This window comes from Tachyglossus aculeatus, chromosome 3, assembly GCF_015852505.1.
Source record: "Tachyglossus aculeatus isolate mTacAcu1 chromosome 3, mTacAcu1.pri, whole genome shotgun sequence".
NCBI classification, from domain to species: Eukaryota; Metazoa; Chordata; class Mammalia; order Monotremata; family Tachyglossidae; genus Tachyglossus; species Tachyglossus aculeatus.
In genome coordinates, this window is record NC_052068.1 from 77,158,291 (window position 1) to 77,177,999 (window position 19,709).

Genomic DNA, 19,709 nt, shown 5'->3' on the forward strand with positions numbered 1-19,709 from the left:
GTGCCTGGCACATAGTAAGTGTTTAACAAATACCATTATTATTATTCATCATCATCATCAGTCGTATTTATTGAGCGCTTACTGTGTGCAGAGCACTGTACTAAGCGCTTGGGAAGTACAAGTTGGCAACATATAGAGACAGTCCCTACCCAGCAGTGGGCTCACAGTCTAAAAGACTATTATTGATCACATACTGTGTTCAGAGCACTCTAATAAGCATTTGGGAGAGTATAATAATAATGATAGAACAGAGAAGCAGCACAATCTAGTGAATTTAGCTGGTTGGGAGTCAGAAGGATCTGGGTTCTAATCCCAGCTCCACCGACTGTCTGCTGTGTGACCCTGTTATCCCAGGAACTGCATCTGACTTGGGCTTTGCACATATATAGTTTTAGCCAATGCCATTCCCGCTCTGGAACTTCCCCTGCCGTGCTGTGCCCTGCAGCAGTTACTTGCCTTAAGCCTGCATAAGCCCCTTGAGAGCAGAAAATGTGGCTTTTGCGTCTACAGTGCTCTCCCCAGTGTTAGCGCATTGCTTTCCGTACAGTAAGTGCACAGTAAAAGCCATGACTGATTCTACTTCTGCTTAGTGGAAAGAACACAGGCTTGGGAATCAGAAGGACCCGTGGCCTAATCCTGGCTCCAAGTGTCTGCTGTGTGACCTTGGGCAATTCACTTCACTTCTCTGCGGCTCGGTTACCTCATCTGTAAAATGAGAATTAATATGGTGAGCCCCATGCGGGACATGGACTGTGTCCAACCTGATTAGCTTATATCTACACCAGTGCCTGGTACGTAGCAAGCATTTAGCAGATATAAAAAAAGCCCTTCATGTACTCCCTCTATAATAATAATAATGATGATGGCATTTATTAAGTGCTTCCTATGTGCAAAGCACTGTTCTAAGCACGGGGGGAATACAAGTTGATCAGGTTGTCCCACATGGGGCTCACAGTCTTCATCCCCATTTTACAGATGAGGCTCAGAGAAGTTAAGTGACTTGCCCAAGGTCACACAGCAGACATGTGGCAGAGTGGGGATTCAAACTCATGACCTCTGACTCCCAAGCCCAGGCTCTTTCCACTGATCCAATACTATTAGCTAGATATAGGCAGTGACTGTGTCTGCTATATTGTTGTAATGTACTCTCCCCCAGCACTTAGTACAGTGCTTTGCACACAGTAAGTGCTCAATAAATACAATTGACTTGCTTTTTGCATCAATTAGGTGTTATCCACCTGATGGTGATATTAGATGATAAGTGTGTCAGCATCAGCTTCCATGTTAGAGCTTTCCTTTAGGGGTTCTGGGAAAGGTATGCGCTTGGTTTTAGGAGGGGATGCCAGTTGGCCTGAGTAATGTTTTTGCCAGGGGCTCATCTTGTATGTGTGTGGCGGGGGGACACTGATGTCTAGGAGAGGTGCAAAAACTGTTCAAAGGTTCAGAGGGAGGCCGGGCTGAGCCCCAGCAAGCCCCAACCAAATAATAATAATAATAATGGCATTTATTAAGCGCTTACTAAATGCAATGCACTGTTCTAAGCGCTGGGGAGATTACAAGGTGATCAGGTTGTCCCATGGGGAGTTTACAATCTTAATCCCCATTTAACGGACTAGGTAATGGAGGCACAGAGAAGTGAAGTTATTTGCCCAAAGTCACCCTGCCGACAATTGGCGGAGCGGGTATTTGAACCCATGACCTCTGACTCCAAAGCCCGGGCTCATTCCACTGAGCCACGCTGCTTCTTAGGCCAGTCATCAGGCCTGTCCTCAGGCCAGTAGATTTCATTTCTAAAAGTTTTATGCAGGATGTGATGGCGGGTATCCCATTCACCCCACCTTAGAAGTTTCATGCTGCTGCCCAGATTGTCTTTGTCCAGAAACGCTCTGGGCATGTTACTCCCCTCCTCAAAAATCTCCAGTGGCTACCAATCAATCTGCGCATCAGGCAGAAACTCCCCACCCTGGGCTTCAAGGCTGTCCATCACCTCACCCCCTCCTACCTCACCTCCCTTCTCTCCTTCTCCAGCCCACCCCGCACCCTCCGCTCCTCTGCCGCTAATCTCCTCACCGTGCCTCATTCTCGACTGTCCCGCCATCGACCCCCGGGCCTGGAATGCCCTCCCTCTGCCCATCCGCCAAGCTAGCTCTCTTCCTCCCTTCAAGGCCCTGCGGAGAGCTCACCTCCTCCAGGAGGCCTTCCCAGACTGAGCCCCTTCCTTCCTCTCCCCCTCGTCCCCCTCTCCATCCCCCCATCTTACCTCCTTCCCTTCCCCACAGCACCTGTATATATGTTTGTACATATTTATTACTCTATTTATTTATTTTATTTATTTTATTTGTACATATCTATTCTATTTATTTTATTTTGTTAGTATGTTTGGTTTTGTTCTCTGTCTCCCCCTTTTAGACTGTGAGCCCACTGTTGGGTAGGGACTGTCTCTCTATGTTGCCAACTTGTACTTCCCAAGCGCTTAGTACAGTGCTCTGCACACAGTAAGCGCTCAATAAATACGATTGATTGATTGATTGATTGATTTGATTCTAGCAGTTCTAATGGTCGGCAAGACTGAGAAAGGCCATTGCCTGCCACCTAGTGGATAAAAGGGGCTGCAGCAGGGATAGAACTTCATTTGCTCCTTCTTGTTTTCTCCATTGCCGTTGAAGGTGAGATTGCAGAGCAGGGATGGGAGGGGGTGTTTTAATGCCTTTCAGAATTATTAGCCAGTAGTTTAAAACTGGTTTCCTACCTCCCTTTCCGGATTGTTGCTTTGGGGAGGATGCTGACCGTCTCTTTAAAAGGGAAAATTTGGAATGTATTGAAGAAGGTGGCATGGACATTCATTCTCTGTTCACAGTCTAGGGAACAAGAATATAAGTGAAGCAAACTCAAATGGATTTTTTTGGGTGTGTGTGTGTGTGTGTGTGCGTGTGCACATGAAAATTTTGGAGCCTTAATCAGGCAAAAACTCCTCACCCTCAGCTTCAAGGCTGTCCATCACCTTGCCCCCTCCTACCTCATCTCCCTTCTCTCCTTCTCCAGCCCAGCCCGCACCCTCCGCTCATCTGCCGCTAACCTCCTCACCGTGCCTCGTTCTCGCCTGTCCCGCCGTCGACCCCCGGCCCACGTCCTCCCCCTGGCCTGGAATGCCCTCCCTCTGCCCATCTGCCAAGCTAGCTCTCTTCCTCCCTTCAAGGCCCTACTGAGAGCTCACCTCGTCCAGGAGGCCTTCCCAGACTGAGCCCCCTCCTTCCTCTCCCCCCCCCCCATCCCCCCGCCTTACCTCCTTCCCCTCCCCACAGCACCTGTATATATGTTTATATGTTTGTACATATTTATTACTCTATTTTATTTGTACATATTTATTCTATTTATTTTATTTTGTTAATATGTTTTGTTTTGTTGTCTGTCTCCCCCTTCTAGACTGTGAGCCCACTGTTGGGTAGGGACCGTCTCTATATGTTACCAACTTGTACTTTCCAAGTGCTTAGTACAGTGCTCTGCACACAGTAAGCGCTCAATAAATACTATTGAATGAATGAATGAATGAATCAGCTGCTTCATCCCCAAAAGGATGAATGTCAGGTAAACATTAGGTAAAACTGCGATGTGAACTCCTTGAGGAGTGATTGATTCTCCTTGTGGGCATGAATAATAATAATGATGATGTCATTTGTTAAGCGCTTACTATGTGCCAAGCACTGTTCTAAACATTGGGGGGATACAAGGTAATCAGGTTGTCCCACATGGGGCTCACAGTCTTAATCCCCATTTTCCAGATGAGGGAACTGAGGCACAGAGAAGTTAAGTGACTTGTCCAAAGTCACACAGCTGACAGTTGGCAGATGCACAATTAGAACCCATGACCTCTGACTCCCAAGCCTGTGCTCTGTCCTCTGAGCCACGTGTGTCTGTTCTATTGTTCTGTTGTACTTTCCCAAGCACTTAGTACAGTGCTCTGCACACAATAAGCACTCAATAAATATGATTGATTGATTGAAAAGGAATTTGTCTTTTACTTCTGTTGTTCTTTCCCAAGCACTCAAAACAACAGTGTTCATGCAGTCGATGCTCAATACATTCCATTGATGAATTATTGGGCAATATCTTTGCTAGCCAGTGATCTTAATTGCTTTTATTGAGTGTTTACTGCGTGCAGTGCACTATACTAAGTGCTTAGAAGAGTATAATAGAATCAGTAGATGTGATCCTTGCCCTCCAGCTTACAATATAGCCAAGGACAGCAAAGTGGTATTTGTTAAGCACTTACTGTGTAGGTGGAAACCTACTAATTGGGTGGGACACAGTCCCTGACCCAAATGGGGCTCACAGTCTCGATCCCCACTTTACAGATGAAGTAACTGAGCCATAGAGAAGTGAAGTGACTTGCTCAAGGTCACCCAGCAGACAAGTGGCAGAGCCAGTATTAGAAACCATGACTTTCTGACTCCCAAATCTTTGCCCTATCCACTATGCCAAAATAGAGTGGGAAGATAATTTATTACTCCTAAGTGGGCATAGTGGGGGTAAGTCCTCAAGAGCTGATCTAGGAACTGGGGACGGGGATTTCATATAGCTGTGGATACTTTGTTCCTGCTGTTGGGTAGGGACCGTCTCTATATGTTGCCAACTTGTACTTCCCAAGCGCTTAGTACAGTGCTCTGCACACAGTAAGTGCTCAATAAATACGATTGAATGAATGAATACTTGATTTCAGATACTTGAGAAGCAGCATGGCCTAGTGGAAAACGCACAGGCCTGGGAGCCAGAGAACCTAGGTTCTATTTACAGCTCCACCATTTGCCTGGTGTGTGACTTTGAACAAGTCACTTAACTTCTCTGGGTCTCAGTTGCCTCATCTATAAAATGGAGATTAAGATTATAAGCCCTATGTGGGACAGGGACTGTGTCCAACCTGATTAACTTGTATTTACTGCAGTGCTTAATACAGTGCCTGGCACATAGCCTAGCAAATACTATAATAACAATGATAATCTTAGATCTTTCACCAGGGTTTTTGAAGCTGTCAGGGCTGGAGTTCTTGCACCTGGCAAGGGGGGAAGGGGGAGATAATTCCATGGCTCCAGTCCTGTGATTTTCTGTCTGGATCCCGTTGAGAGGCCTGCTCGTATACAGGTCTCAGACTGAGAGGGCTGGTTATTCAGGTTACGTGAGCCTGGGATTGATTTAAGTCAGTTGTATGATTCATAGGACCTAAATTTATTTTCAGTAAACATCCTTAATGGCTTGAACAGCTGGAGATTTTACCAATAAATAAGCTCTGATTTCTTTCAGATTATACGGCAAATTTTAGACTTTGCCATTCCAATTATCCAATATTTAGTTCAATTAATTTTTTTAAATACACTTGAGGCAGAATGACTCTGAGTAGGCTGTTTAGATGTGTGTCATTCTCTATCATAGCTTTCCTATCAGAGGTCTTCTGTTCTGCTGCTCGTTCTTTGATAATTGGTCTTCCGGGCTGTTTGTACCAATGGACCTGGATTCTAATCCTGACTCTGCCACTTACCTGCTATATGACCTTAGACAAGCCTCTTAACAAGCCTCAGGTCTCATCTACAAAATTCAATGCCTGGTCTCCCTCCTACTTAGACTGCGAACCCCCTGTGGGATCTGATTATCTTGTATCTAACCCAGCACTTTGTACAGTGTTTGTAAGTGTTTAACAATACCACAATTAATGCCACCACAATGGTTTTATCTATCAATCAATCATATTTATTAAGCACTTACTGTGTACAGAACACTGTACTAGGCACTTGGGGGAGTGTCAGTATAACAGAGCTTGTAGACACATTCCCTGCCCTTGATGAGCTTACAGTCCAGTGAGGAAACAGGCATTAATAAATTACCGATATGTACCTATCTGTCACCTCTCAGGGTCACACCTGGAGAATTTCCAGTGCTCTACCAGTCTTGACTATGGGAGGGAGAGTCAAACAGAAGCATACCCATTCCATTCCTAGCTTGGGCAGTGGCTAGTGAGTAGATGGCAAATTGCTACAAGTCAAAATACCTGTGCTGGGCAGCAGTGGCATCAGAGACAGTTGAGGGTGGGGACTCAGGTTTACTGCGCAGAAGGGGCAATGGTAAAACAATTCTGTATTTTTACCAAGAAAACTCTGTGGATACACTACCAGAACGACTGCAGGTGGAGGTGGGGCGTTCTGGAAGAGATGTGTCCATGGCATCGCTATGAGTCAGACATGACTTGACAGCATAAGACAACAACAGCAATCTATATGTATGCACAGTGCTTTGGGGCTGAGGGAGAGTGAATAAAGTGTACAAATCCTAGGTCAAGGTCAACATAAAAGGCAGTAAGAGAAGGGGAAATGAGGGTTTAGTTGGGGAAGGTCTTTTGGAGGAGAGGTACTTTTAGTAAGACTTTGAAGGTGGAGAGATTGAGAGTCTGTCAGATATGAAGAGGGAAGGCGTTCCAGATCAGAGGCAGGACGCGGGCCAGGGTCAATGGTGAGATAGGTGACATTGAATTACAGTGAGTAGGTTTGCACTTAGAGGAGCAAATTGTGCAGGCTGGATTCTAGTAGGAAATCAGGGAGGAGAGGCAGGAGGGGGCAAGAGTTTTAAAGCCTATGATAAGGAGTTTCTGTTTAATGCAGGGGTGGATGGGCAACCCCAGGAGGTTCTTGAGGAATGGGGAAACAGGGACTGAATGGTTTTGTAGAAAAATGATCCAGGCAGCAGAGTGAAGTGTGGACTGGAGTGGAGAGAGACCGGGAGTCAGGGAGGTCAGCAAGGAGCCTGATTCAGTAATTCTGTAGGGATGTCATGAAGGCAGGAGGAAATATGAGTCTGCAGAGGAGAGTCATAAGGGCTGGAGATGTAGATTTGGGAATCATCTGTTTAGAGTTGGTAATTGAAGCCTTGGGAGCGAATAAATTCTCCAAGGGAGCAGGTGTAGATGGAGATTAGAAGGGGACCTAGAACTGAGCCTTGAGGGACTCCCACAGTTAGAGGTGGGAGGCAGAGGAGGAGCCCATGGAAGAGCCAGAGAGATAGGAGGAGAATCAGGAGAGGACAGGGTCAGAGAAGCCAAGGTTGGATAATGTTTCTGGGAGAAGGGGGTGGTTGACAGTGTCAAAGGCAGCTGAGAGGTCGAGGGAGACTAGGACGGAGAAGAGGCCGTTGGATTTGGCAAGAAGTGGATCATTGGTGACCTTTGAGAGGGCAGTTTTGGTGGAGTGAAAGAGGGGGGAGCCAGATTGGAGGGCGTCAAGGAGAAAATTGGAGGAGAGGAAATGGAGGCAATGAGTGTAAACAACTCACTCAAGAAGTTTGGAGAGGGCTAATAGGAGGCAGATGAGATCTTCTTACCAAATCCAACAGCATCTTCTCCCTCCTATTCCTCCTTGATCTCTTAGGGGACTTGAGCACTACAGGGGCAGCAGGAGCCCTTCGTGTCCCTTTCATGTGAGAAAACTAGCTTGTCCCTTCTCAATGCTGAGAGAAGGAACCTGTGTAGAGAAGCAGTGTGGCTTAATGGAAAGAGCACAGGCTTGGGAGTCAGAGGACAGAGGTCAGGCAGAAACTCCTCACCCTGGGCTTCAAGGCTGTCCATCACCTTGCTCCCTCCTACCTCACCTCCCTTCTCTCCTTCTCCAGCCCAGCCTGCACCCTCCGCTCCTCTGCCGCTAACCTCCTCACTGTGCCTCATTCTCGCCTGTCCCACCGTCGACCCCCAGCCCATGTCTTTCCCCTGGCCTGGAATGCCCTCCGTCCACACATCTGCCAAGCTAGCTCTCTTCCTCCCTTCAAAACCCTACTGAGAGCTCACCTCCTCCAGGAGGCCTTCCCAGACTGAGCCCCCTTCTTCCTCCCCCCTCCTTCCCCTCTCCATCCCCCCGCCTTACCTCCTTCCCTTCCCCACAGCACCTGTATATATGTATATATGTTTGTACATATTTATTACTCTATTTTACTTGTACATATCTATTCTATTTATTTTATTTTGTTACTATGTTTTGTTTTGTTCTCTGTCTCCCCCTTCTAGACTCTGAGCCCACTGTTGGGTAGGGACCGTCTCTATATGTTGCCAACTTGTACTTCCCAAGTGCTTAGTACAGTGCTCTGCACACAGTAAGCGCTCAATAAATACGATTGATTGATTGATGGGTTCTAATTCTGACTCTGCCACTTGTCTGCTGTGTGACCTTGGGCAAGTGATGTAACTTCTCTGTGCCTCAGTTACCTCATCTGGAAAATGTGGATTAAGTCTGTGAGCCCCACGTGGGACAATCTGATTACCTTGTCTCTACCCCAGAGCTTAGAACAGTGCTTGGCACATAGTAAGCGCTTAACAAATACAATAATAATAGTAATAATAATCATATTTATTGAGTGCTTACTGTGTGTAGACACCGTACTAAGTGCTTGGTAGAGTACAACAGAGTTGGTAGACATATTCCCTGCCCACAAGCAACTCACAGTCTAGAGGAGAGACATTAATATAAATAAATGAATTATGGATATGTACATAAGTGCGGTGGGGCTGAGAGAGGGGTGATTAAAGGGAGTGAATAAAGTCATGAGAGAAACTCATTTTTACCCACGTCATTCTTGACTCTCCTGTGCTTGACAGGCACCAAAGGATCACCCTCTCCATCTGCCAGTAGTTGAGAAGCCCCTCTTTCTCTTTCCCTTCCTGATCCCTTAGTTGTTTCTAGCCTTAATTTCTTCCTCAAGTACTCGTGGCTGGATGCCGAAAGGATTTCTCTTATTTGTTATAGGAATTTTCCGCACTCTGAGTGCGTTGCCCTCAACCCAGCCCAGTTTTTTTCCATTTGGGTGAGTTGAAGAAACCTTGAGGCAAATGGTGTTTGGACACAAGGAAGGAGAAATAATACTTCCCCAGTTTCCTCTGGGAGGCAGTCTTTTCTTAATTATTTCCCAAGGTAATATCCTGCGTGGACACCATGTTAGTGAGGCTTGAAAACCATGTGCAATTCTCCGTTGGATTGCACTGTTCCAAAAAAGCTACAGGACTGTTAAATCCATCCAATCAGTAGGCATTAGTTAGCAATTTATTCCAAAGAAATAATAATAGCTAATACCGATTGAACCTCCATTGGAAATTGCACATTATAGGATGAGAACTGGCATCGTGGTTCCGAAATTGCTTCACTGTCAGGAGTGTGATGTGTCTTTATGGTTATTTTCCCAATCAGTGTATCAGTGGTATTTTTTGAGTGCTTGCCATGTGCAGAGCACTGGACTAAGCACTTGGGAGAGTATACTACAACAGAATTAGCAGACTCGTTCCCTGCCTAAAGTGAGTTTACAGCCTCCATTACCCAGGGACTAGTCAGCACAAGAAGCAGCACGGCCCAGTGAATAGAGCAGGAGCCTGGGATTCAGAAGGACGTGAATTCCAATGTCGCCTCTGCCACTTCCCTGCTGCGTGACCTTCAGCAAGTCACTTAACTTCTCTGTGCCTCAGTTACCTCATCCGTAAAATGGGGATTTAAGACTGTGAGCCCCAACGTGGGACATGGACTGTGTCAAACCTGATTACGTTGTACCTACCCTAGTGCTTAGAACAGTACCTGACACATAGTAAACACTTAACAAATACTATTATAAAAAAAAGGGATTCTCTTCCCAGTCCCAGCTGCAATGTGAAGCAGCCCGAGAAAATCTGGTCTTGTCCTGCAATGACCCAACTAGGAGGACCCCAGGGAACCCAGATTGTTTTGGCAGAAAGCGGGGGAAATGGGAGGAGGGAAAGAGGAATTGCAAGGTTTGTGAGCAAGGTCTAGATCCAAGGGTTCAGAGCTGTGATTGTTTAAATGTTATTTAGAAGGGCTAGGTTATTTTCCCAAGTCTGAAAGGACAAAAGGACAGATGTGAAAAGTATTTAGAAACGTCTCCACTAATTTAGACTTGATGTTGAATTAAAAGGAATAAAATCAATAAATGGTATTCACGGAACATTTACTGTGTGCAGAATACTGTTCTAAGTAAGCACTTGGGAAAGTACAGTATAACAGTGAGCCTGTTGTGGGTAGGTATTATCTCTGTTGCTGAATATAATAATGATGGTATTTGTTAAGCACTTACTATGTGCCAAGGACTGTTCTAAGCACTGGGGGGATACAGGATAATCAGGTTGTCCCACATGGGGCTCACAGACTTAATCCCCATTTTACAGATTAGGTAACTGAGGCACAGAGAAGTTAAGTGATTTGCCCAAAGTCACACAACTGACAAGTGGTGAAGCCGGGATTAGAAGCCATGATCTCTGACTCCCAAGCCCAAGCTCTTTCCACTGAGCCACACTGCTTCTCTAAGAGCTCTTGTACCGCTTCTCTTGTACTTTCCAACTGCTTAATACAGTGCTCTGCACACAGCAAACGCTCAATGAATACGAATGAATGAATGAATGAACAGGGGAAACAGCATGGCAAAGTGGATAGAGCACAGTCCTGGGAGTTAGAAGGCCATGGGTTCTAATCCCTATTCTGCCACTTGTCTGCTGTGTAGCCTTGTGCAAGTCACTTTACTTCTCTGTGCCTCAGTTACCTCATTGGGGATTAAGACTGTGAGCCCCATGCGGGACAGCGACTGTGTCCAACCCGATTTGATTATACCCACCCCAGCTCTTAGTACAGTGCCTGGTGTATAGTAAGTACTTAACAAGTAACCTAATTATTATTGTTATTGACATAGCAGTTAGACACGTTCCCTGACCATAAGGAGCGTTCAATCTAGAGGAGGAGCTTAAAGACAGTCAAGGTGACCTCTTCAGCTTGGTGGCTTTTTTTCTGACACCCAAAGTCACACAAGACAGCGAATGCCATGAAGCATGTGCTGGAGTGGTCTTTGCCTTGCCTCCCCTCTCCAAATGCCCAATCCAGCCTTGGAGGTGTGAGCCTTGACAGGATGGGCTGAGGAGGTCCGAGCTGTGGCTCTGGGGGATCCCCGTTCTGACTTGAAAGTGAATTGAAGCCTTCCCCCTCCTCCCCGCAACAACTTTAAATGGTTTTCTGGAGTCCACATTTCTCTCAAATTTTTCACACTTCATAATGGAAAATTGGTTTTGGATGTGTGGACAACAACCCAGAAATCAACTGCTGGCTGAGTAGAGGACCATCCAATATGTAAAGGTAGTGTTGGGGGAGACTTTCCCAAGTTCTTAGTACAGTGCTCTGCACATAGTAAATACTCAATAAATACCATTGATCGATTCATTCATATATGGGAATATACTCAGGGTGTCTCTTATGCCTTTTGAGGAATGGAAAATCGTGCCATGCCTGGGCTGAAATCCTGGGATTTGGCCCAAGCTGAGCCTTGTCTTGCAAACTATCCTGGTCCCACAGCAATAGCTAACTTATTCATTCATTCATTCAATTGTATTTATTGAGCGCTTACTGTGTGCAGAGCACTGTACTAAGCGCTTGGGAAGTACAAGTTGGTAACATATAGAAACGGTCCCTATAACGTATAGAGATGGTCCCTACCCAACAACAGGCCCACAGTCTAGAAGGGGGACACAGACAACAAAACAAAACATATAGCGAGGTGTCAAGATTGTCAGAACAAATAGAATTATCGCTATATCAATCAATCAATCAATCGTATTTATTGAGTGCTTACTGTGTGCAGAGCACTGTACTAAGCGCTTGGGAAGTACAAGTTGGCAACATATAGAGACAGTCCCTACCCAACAGTGGGCTCACAGTCTAGAAGGGGGAGGCAGAGAACAAAACCAAACATATTAACAAAATAAAATAAACAGAATAGATATGTACAACTAAAATAGAGTAATAAATCTGTACAAATATATACAAGTGCTGTGGGGAGGGGAAGGAGGTAGGGCACAGGGGGTGGAGAGGAGGAGAGGAAAAAGGGGGCTCAGTCTGGGAAGGCCTTATGGAGGAGGTGAGCATGGGGTGGGCATGGGGTGGCATACACAGAGTAGAGCACCCCCCTCCCTCTCCCATATACATCCTCCCTCAGTCGCTCCCCGATGCCTAATTGCCCTCAAGGAGCTGAGGTTTTCTTTTGTGAAGAGAGACTATTATTATTATTATTATTATTATTATTATTATTATTATTATTGAGGATAATGGAGAAGCTTTGGTCCTGAGACAGAGAACCTGCATGAATAAACTGATGCAGTCAATGATAAGGGTTGATGCAGCAGCTCTGACACTCTCTCCTCCTTACCAGTGGTGCTTCTGTTGGGAAATGGAGCACAGTGAATGAGTAGGTGGGCAGGGGTACAGATGCTAGGAAGTGCAGGATCCATTTTTTTTTAATCGTATTTATTGAGCGCTTACTGTGTGCAGAGCACTGTACTAAGCGCTTGGGAAGTACAAGTTGGCAACATATAGAGGCAGTCCCTACCCAACAGTGGGCTCACAGTCCAGAGTGAACACAGCATACTGCAGACAAGGTGCCACAGCTCCATAACCCAGCAGTCGGTTCTATGTTTTTCACACATTCACGTGCGTGTTTCCAACCAGTCACTTGAATTTATTGAGTGCTTGCTGTGTGCAGAACACTGAACTAAGCTCTTGGGAGAGTATAACAGATATACCATATATAATTTAGCAGAGCTGGTAGACACGTTCCCTGCCCAAAATGAGCTTACAGTTTCGAGGGGTTATCTCTCTAAAATGGGCTGGCCTGAGCCCCGTTCCACCAATCCAGAACCCAGGTGACTTCAGGCAGTCAAGGGTTCTAAAGTGCAGTGACTAACCAATAAACTTTCCTTCCTTTCATATTTTGGTGGACAAAATGGCTTGAGAATGCCTTTTCTTGGAAGTGGTAATGGATTTGTGAGGAAAGCAGATTTTAAGTCACAACCTGTGGGGGTTTAGGAAATATTAGAGAAATAGAGAAGCAGCATGGCCTAAAAAAAATAATAATTGTGGTATTTGCTAAGCGCTTACTATGTGCCAGGCACTGTTCTGATCAGTGGGGTAAGTACAAGCAAATCATGAGAGAAGCAGCGTGGCTCAGTGGAAAGAGCCCGGGCTTTGGAGTCAGAGGTCATGGGTTCAAATCCCGGCTCCGCCACTTGTCAGCTGTGTGACTTTGGGCAAGTCACTTAACTTCTCTGTGCCTCAGTTACCTCATCTGGAAAATGGGGATTAAGTCTGTGAGCCCCATGTGGGACAACTTGATTACCTTGTCTCTACCCCAGCGCTTAGAACAGTGCTTTGCACATAGTAAGCGCTTAATAAATGCCATTATTATTATTATTATGCTGGACACATGGGGCTCACAGTCTTAATCCCCATTGTACATGCACAGTATATATGTATCCTAGTTGATCGAACAAGGGCCTCGAAGTCAGAAGGTCCTAGGTTCTAATCCCAGGTCTGCCACTTGCCTGCTGTATGAACTTGTTAAGTCATTTAAGTTCTATATATCTCAGTTACCTCATCTTTAAAATGGGGATTAATAATGTGAGCTCCATGTGGGACAGGGACTGCATCCAACCTGACTGTCATGTTCCTAGCTCAGTGCTTATTACAGTACTGGGCACACAGTAAGCGCTTAACAAATACCATAAAAATGAACAAGACTTGAAAGCCTTATTATTCTTTTAAATTATAAAGGACAGTGGAACCATGGGTAAATGCAATCTACAACCTTGCTATAATTTTTCTCAACCCTTTCCTCTGCTAAACCTTTTTATTTTTCCCATTTGACTTGTTTTCACCTACTCTTTCTCCTCCTGCATATTTTCTCTTAGGGGCTCTTTCTGGTAGGGATCCATGAGCAAGGAAATCAGAAGAAGAAGGAGGAACACCAAAACCTCAGAACAACTTCCATGAGACAATCAATCAATAATAATAATGGAATTTATTAAGTGCTTACTACGTGCAAAGCACTGTTCTAAGCGCTGGGGAGGTTACAAGGTGATCAGGTTGTCCCACGGGGGGCTCACAGTCTTAATCCCCATTTTACAAATGAGGTAACGGAGGCTCAGAAATGTTAATTGACTTGCCCAAGGTCACACAGCAGATGTGGCAGAGTCGGGATTTGAACCCATGACCTCTGATTCCAAAGCCTGGGCTCTTTCCACTGAGCCACGCTGCTTCTCCAATGAATGGTATTTATTGAGCAGAGCACTGAACTAAGTGCTACAGAGAGTACAATACAACAAAGTTGGTAGACATGTTTTAGACTGTGAGCCCACTGTTGGGTAGGGACTGTCTCTATATGTTGCCAATTTGTACTTCCCAAGCGCTTAGTACAGTGCTCTGCACATAGCGCTCAATAAATACGATTGATGATGATGATGATGTTCCCTGCCCACAGTGAGCTTACAGTCTGGAGACAGGAATCAATCGTGGAATAATAGCAGTATGGCATAGTGGATAGAGCACAGGCCTGGGAGCCAGAAGGTCATGGACTGTATTCCTGGCTCCACCACCTGTCTGCTGTGTGACCTTGGGTAAGTCACTTCACTTCTCTGTGCCTCAGGAACCTCATCTGTAAAATGGGAATTGAGACTGTGAACCCTGTGTGGGATAGGGACTGTGTCCAACCTGATCTGCTTGTATCTATCCTAGCACTTAGTACAGTGCCTGGCACAAAGTAAGAGCTTAACAAATACCACAATGATTATTATTATTATTATTATTAGAGAGCCAACTGCACTATTCCCAGTGAACACCCCGAAGTTATTTAGCTTTGTTTGTAGGTAGGTGGGGCCAGACTATTCAAAGCTGTGAGTTCCTTTGCTCATGCTGTTTGTGTCCTGATTTGCCTGATGACCCCAGTATCTCCTGCCTGTGCATATAGATTGTGGAAAATGCCAGATAAACAGGAAAAGGTTGCAACACTCCAGTTCCTCACTTTTGCTCTTAGTTCCCTCATCTCTCTCTGGGGGTCTGCTCTTGAAGAATAGCTCGTTTTCCAGGGTAATGGCGATTGAGAACTATGTATTTTTTACTGTAGTTCTACGCAAATCTTCACAACTCTGACCAACAGTAGACTGTTTTGAAGGACTGTGATAGTATTTGAATTCTGAGATGTATCAATAAGCATAGGTAGAGGAAACACAGGTAAATATGGATAAAAGAACAGCACATTTCGATAATTTTCAAGTGATCCTATCGAAAAAAAATAGAGGATAATGCTGTGAGACACTCAATGCATCAGCACTTAATATCTTGTAGAGCTCAGACCTTCGGGTTCATGTGGGCAGTTGTAATGAGGCATGAGCTTTTAAAGTGGAAGATGAGAGAGTCCTGGAGCTTGTGAAGTGCCATTTTATTCTGAATGTTTCTCTGCTGAGGGGAATTTATATTAATGTCTGTCTCCCCCTCTAGACTGTAGGCTCACTGTGGGCAGGGAATGTGTTTGTTATATAGTGCTCTCCCAAATGCTTAGTACAGAGCTCTGCACACAAGTGCTCAATAAATGTGATTAAATGTATGAATAGGAAAATTCCAGATTTAGAGTCAATCTATGGGCATGGAACCACTCTGGGAAAAGCCTGGAGGTCAGGTTTCTCAGACCAGGTTTGGTCTGAGACTTATCTGTTCAGTCAGAGAATCCACTGGGCTGACAAAGGGCGAAGGAGGAAGAGGGACAGGGGCTGCTTGTGGCAATTGGGCCTCTTGAGGCTCCTATTTGAAAATAATTTTCTGCTTATAACATGTGTAGCTTGCAGTGGGTCCTTTCAGTGGTGTGATAAAGGTATATTGAAGATTAAGGGTGATCACAAGAATTATCCCAAAGCTAAGAGAAATAGTTAATAATGAAAATAATAATAATGATAGTATTTGTTAAGCACTTACTTTACACCAAGCACTGTTCTAAGTGCTGGGGGGTACACGGTAATCAGGTTGTCCCACATGGGGCTCACGGTCTTAATCCCCATTTTACAGATGAGGTAACTGAAGCACAGAGAAGTTAAGTGAATTGCCCAAAGTCACACAGCTGACAAGTGGCGGAGCCGGGATTAGAACCCATGACTTCTGACTCTCAAGCCTGGGCTCTTTCCACCGAGCCACGCTGCTTCTTAGTTCTGCTTTGATGAATTTTAAACATATTATTTCCAAACTTCTGCTGTTCCATTTGCTTTTCCTTTTGCCTTTCTGAAGCACCAAGCATTCTCTCAGTGCCTTCCCTCTTCCAGTGGGAACCAACCCAAATCTTTTAACCCTTCTTCATAACTTACATTCTTGAGATCTGATAGCATCATTGTTGCCCAATGCAGCCCTTTCTCCAATAAAAATTATATCCTTCCTGTGGCACAATGACAAAACTGTAAACAGCATCCTGGCTTGGGTTCAGCAAATGCTTAATACAGTAACAATACTGGGCCTCACACCCATTTGTTAATACAGTCTGGTATCCTGTTTGCATTTTTCAATTGCTTGGTGGTTCAAAGAGTTTTTTCCTCCATTCAGTGCACCAAGCAGTATTTTCTTGATTCACATTATTCCCTAGTCCAGTGTTTTCTTTAACTTGGTCTATTGTTTGCAGGTGATGGTATTCTGATGCAAGTTATAAGAAGATGTAAATGAAGTAAAGCGTACAGCTTTATGATGATTATTAAAGCAGCATGATCTAGTGGAAAGAGCAAGAGCCCAAGAGTCAGAGGGCGAGTTCTAATCCCAGTTGTGCCACCTGCCTGCTGTGTGACTTGGGGCAAATCACTTAACTTCTCTGTGCTTGTTTCCTCCTCTGTAAAACAGGAATAAAAACTGTTTTCCTTCCTGCTTTTAGATGGTGAGTTGCACATGGAACAGGGACTCTGACCAATCTGATTATTTTGCAGTGCTTAGTACAGCGCTTGGTACGTAGTAAAAAAAATACCACAATTATTATTTTGCAAGATAATCAAATTGGACACAATCCCTGCCCCTCATGGAACTCACAGTCTGAGAGGTAGGGAGAGCAGGTTTTTAATTCCCATTTTACAGATAAGGAAACTGAGGCTCAGAGAGGTCCACTGGCAAAGGGCTGAGCTGGTTTTAGAAACTGACTTCCATCCCTATTTCTTTTCCATTAGCCCACCCTGCCCCCCTTGATTACCCATTGACTACCCAGAAAGGAAAGGGTTGCCTTATGAATTTAGAGGCACGGTATATGCTGGGATCCACAGCTAGGTCAGATATAGTTCAGGGCTCCACAATTGAAGAGGAACGATGGAGAAGGACACGGAGAACTTAGTAGTCATTCAGAGGTTTAGTCTATAGCTCAAAGGTAATTAAAGGGCTTAAAAAGAAAGGGGAAGGAACCTGAGGAGAGAAAGAATAATGGTCTTCAAATATTTGAAGGGTTTTTCCCACAGATGAACGTGATAGACTCTTCTTCATCCACTGGGACAGCAGAACAAGGGGAAATAGGATTAAATAGCAAGAGTGATTTTGGTTGAACATAAGAAATTTCCAGAGTGTGGAATGAGGGATTGGAATCCTTTCCTCTGGCAATCTTCAAAAATAAGAGAGGGTTTATGACAGTCCAAGACTTAATGAAGGGGAAGCAAATTATGGAGGCTAAACATGTAGGCCTCATTCAGTCACCTTACTGTTGCTCTTTGGTTGAGAGATGAATATGTGACTGAAGTATTTCAGGGTTTAGGAGTTGTGAAGCAGACCTTGAAAGCAGCCCTTTTAATTGGTTCTCTCCCCACTACTAATCCACTCTCTTTTCTCACTATAACTCAGCTTGCACTCTTTGCTCCTCTCAAGCTAACCTGTTCACTATGCCTTGCTCTCATCTCTCCCATCTCCAACCCTTTTGTCATGCCATTCTTCCTACCTGAAACTTCTTGCCACTTGTATCAGCCAAATACAGCTTTCCCCTTCTTCAAAGCCCTTCTGAAATCTCATCTCCTACAGGAGACTTTCTTTGATTAATTTCTCATCTCCCCAGGTTATATCCCTCAAGTACAACCTCAGCACTTCTGTGTCAGTTTTGGAACTCATAACCACCTGTAGCATTTCTGTACACAGTGACTTACATGTCCTATTACTTTAAGCCCTCACTCATCTGCACATCACTTGTCATTCTTCTTCCTATACGTAAATTGTTTTAGGGTCTGTCTCCCAGCTAGATTTTATGTTACTATACTCTCACAAGTGCTTTCAACAGTGCTCTGCACACAGGAGACACTCAAAAATACTATTGATTCACTGGCTGATTTTCATGGAGTATTGAAAGGAGGAGGGCTTGAGTACTAATTCATCTTTGTCTTGCTCTTGGGTTTATTCATTTTTTAAAGTTTATCGTATTTGTAACTTTGGAACAAAAGTACTTGTTTCCGACCAGGTATTAAGAGCCTGATTTCTGAATGGAATTTCAGCTATTTTACAGGCTTTTGTGGCAGAACCCCTTTGAAATCATGTACAGAAGTATCTTTGTATTTCTTTTTTGACCGAGTTCCATTTTGTGTTACAGCTTCATTGTTGTTATGTTAGTGAGCTTGGGGCACCAGTGATCTGAAAGACCTTCTTTTCCATGTTGGACCCTGGGAAAGCAAGTGCTGAAACTTTCCATTGAATTTGCTTTGAAAACAGATTTCTCTTTTCATGTAAACTAGATTGGTGGTCTCCCCTTTTTCCACACCAAGCTTAAACATCTGAAGGAAGCGCAGTTTAGACAAGATGTCAAACACCTTCCTTGGGATTATAACTTTTGGAAATAGATTTACATTTTCCCCTTCGAAGGGATTTTAATAGTCTTAAATCTATGGGGTCCCAACAGCTAATACTAGCTCTATTACATACCGAAATAGTAAACTCAATTCCATGTGGAGTCAGAAAAGTCAGTCATTACGCCCTTGTGTTAAATTTTAAGCTTATTGTGGGCCAGGACCATGTTTTCTATATCTCTTGTACTCTCCCAAGTGCTTATCACAGTGCTCTGCACACAGTAAATGCTTACTAGATACTACTGGTTGATTGATTTATTGAACAGAGTCTAAAAAAATCTAGGTTGCTGTGCCTCCTTCAAATCTGAGGGACTGCCTCAATCAATCAATCGTATTTATTGAGTGCTTACTGTATGAAGAGCATTGTTCTAAGCACTTGAGAGAGTACCTAACAGTTATATACCAATATAACAGTTAGTAGGCACATTCCCTGCTTACAATGAGCTTACAATCTAAAGACCCTCAACTATTGGATCTTGCTTCGAAGAATAAAATTTGCTTAAAGCATCCACTGAGTTAGGATGCAGAGTGACTGTATCTGGTGAAAAAACCATTAAGCAAGAAAAAAAAATTACACGCTGGCTTGCTGTATCAGTAGCCTTAGAAACAGAAGCACAGTCATCATGAGATTGGGGAAACCTGGTTGATTTACACTGAACAAGGGTTTTTTCTTTTTAACTCCTATAGTCATCTTATTCTGGGGCAAAAAGTGGGCAGAGAGGTTAAGGAAGATCTGTTTACTAATTCTACAAAGGCTCCAGTAATCACGGCTGGTTCCCAGTTCCCAGACAGATTCGTGGCCAAAGACAAGGTATAGTCAACATTACAGATGGGAAAGAAAAGCATCAGAGAGATGCACAGACTGAGGTTTACAGGATGGTATTTAAAACCACTGTAGTTTAAAACTGGAAATGCAAAACTTAGTTGTCTTGTCTTATGATATTGAGTCATCTTCGACCCGTAGCGATTCCATGGATGCATCTACCCCAGAATGCCCCACCTCCATCTGCAGTCGTTCTAGTAGTGTATCCATAGGGCC

At 44.4% G+C, this 19,709-nt stretch overlaps 1 protein-coding gene across 2 annotated transcripts in view; it reads left to right on the plus strand.

Annotated features, from left to right (window-relative positions):
• Positions 1-19,709, plus strand: part of PDZD2 (PDZ domain containing 2) — a 320,362-nt gene that overhangs the window by 31,867 nt on the left and 268,786 nt on the right. The window lies entirely within an intron of this gene.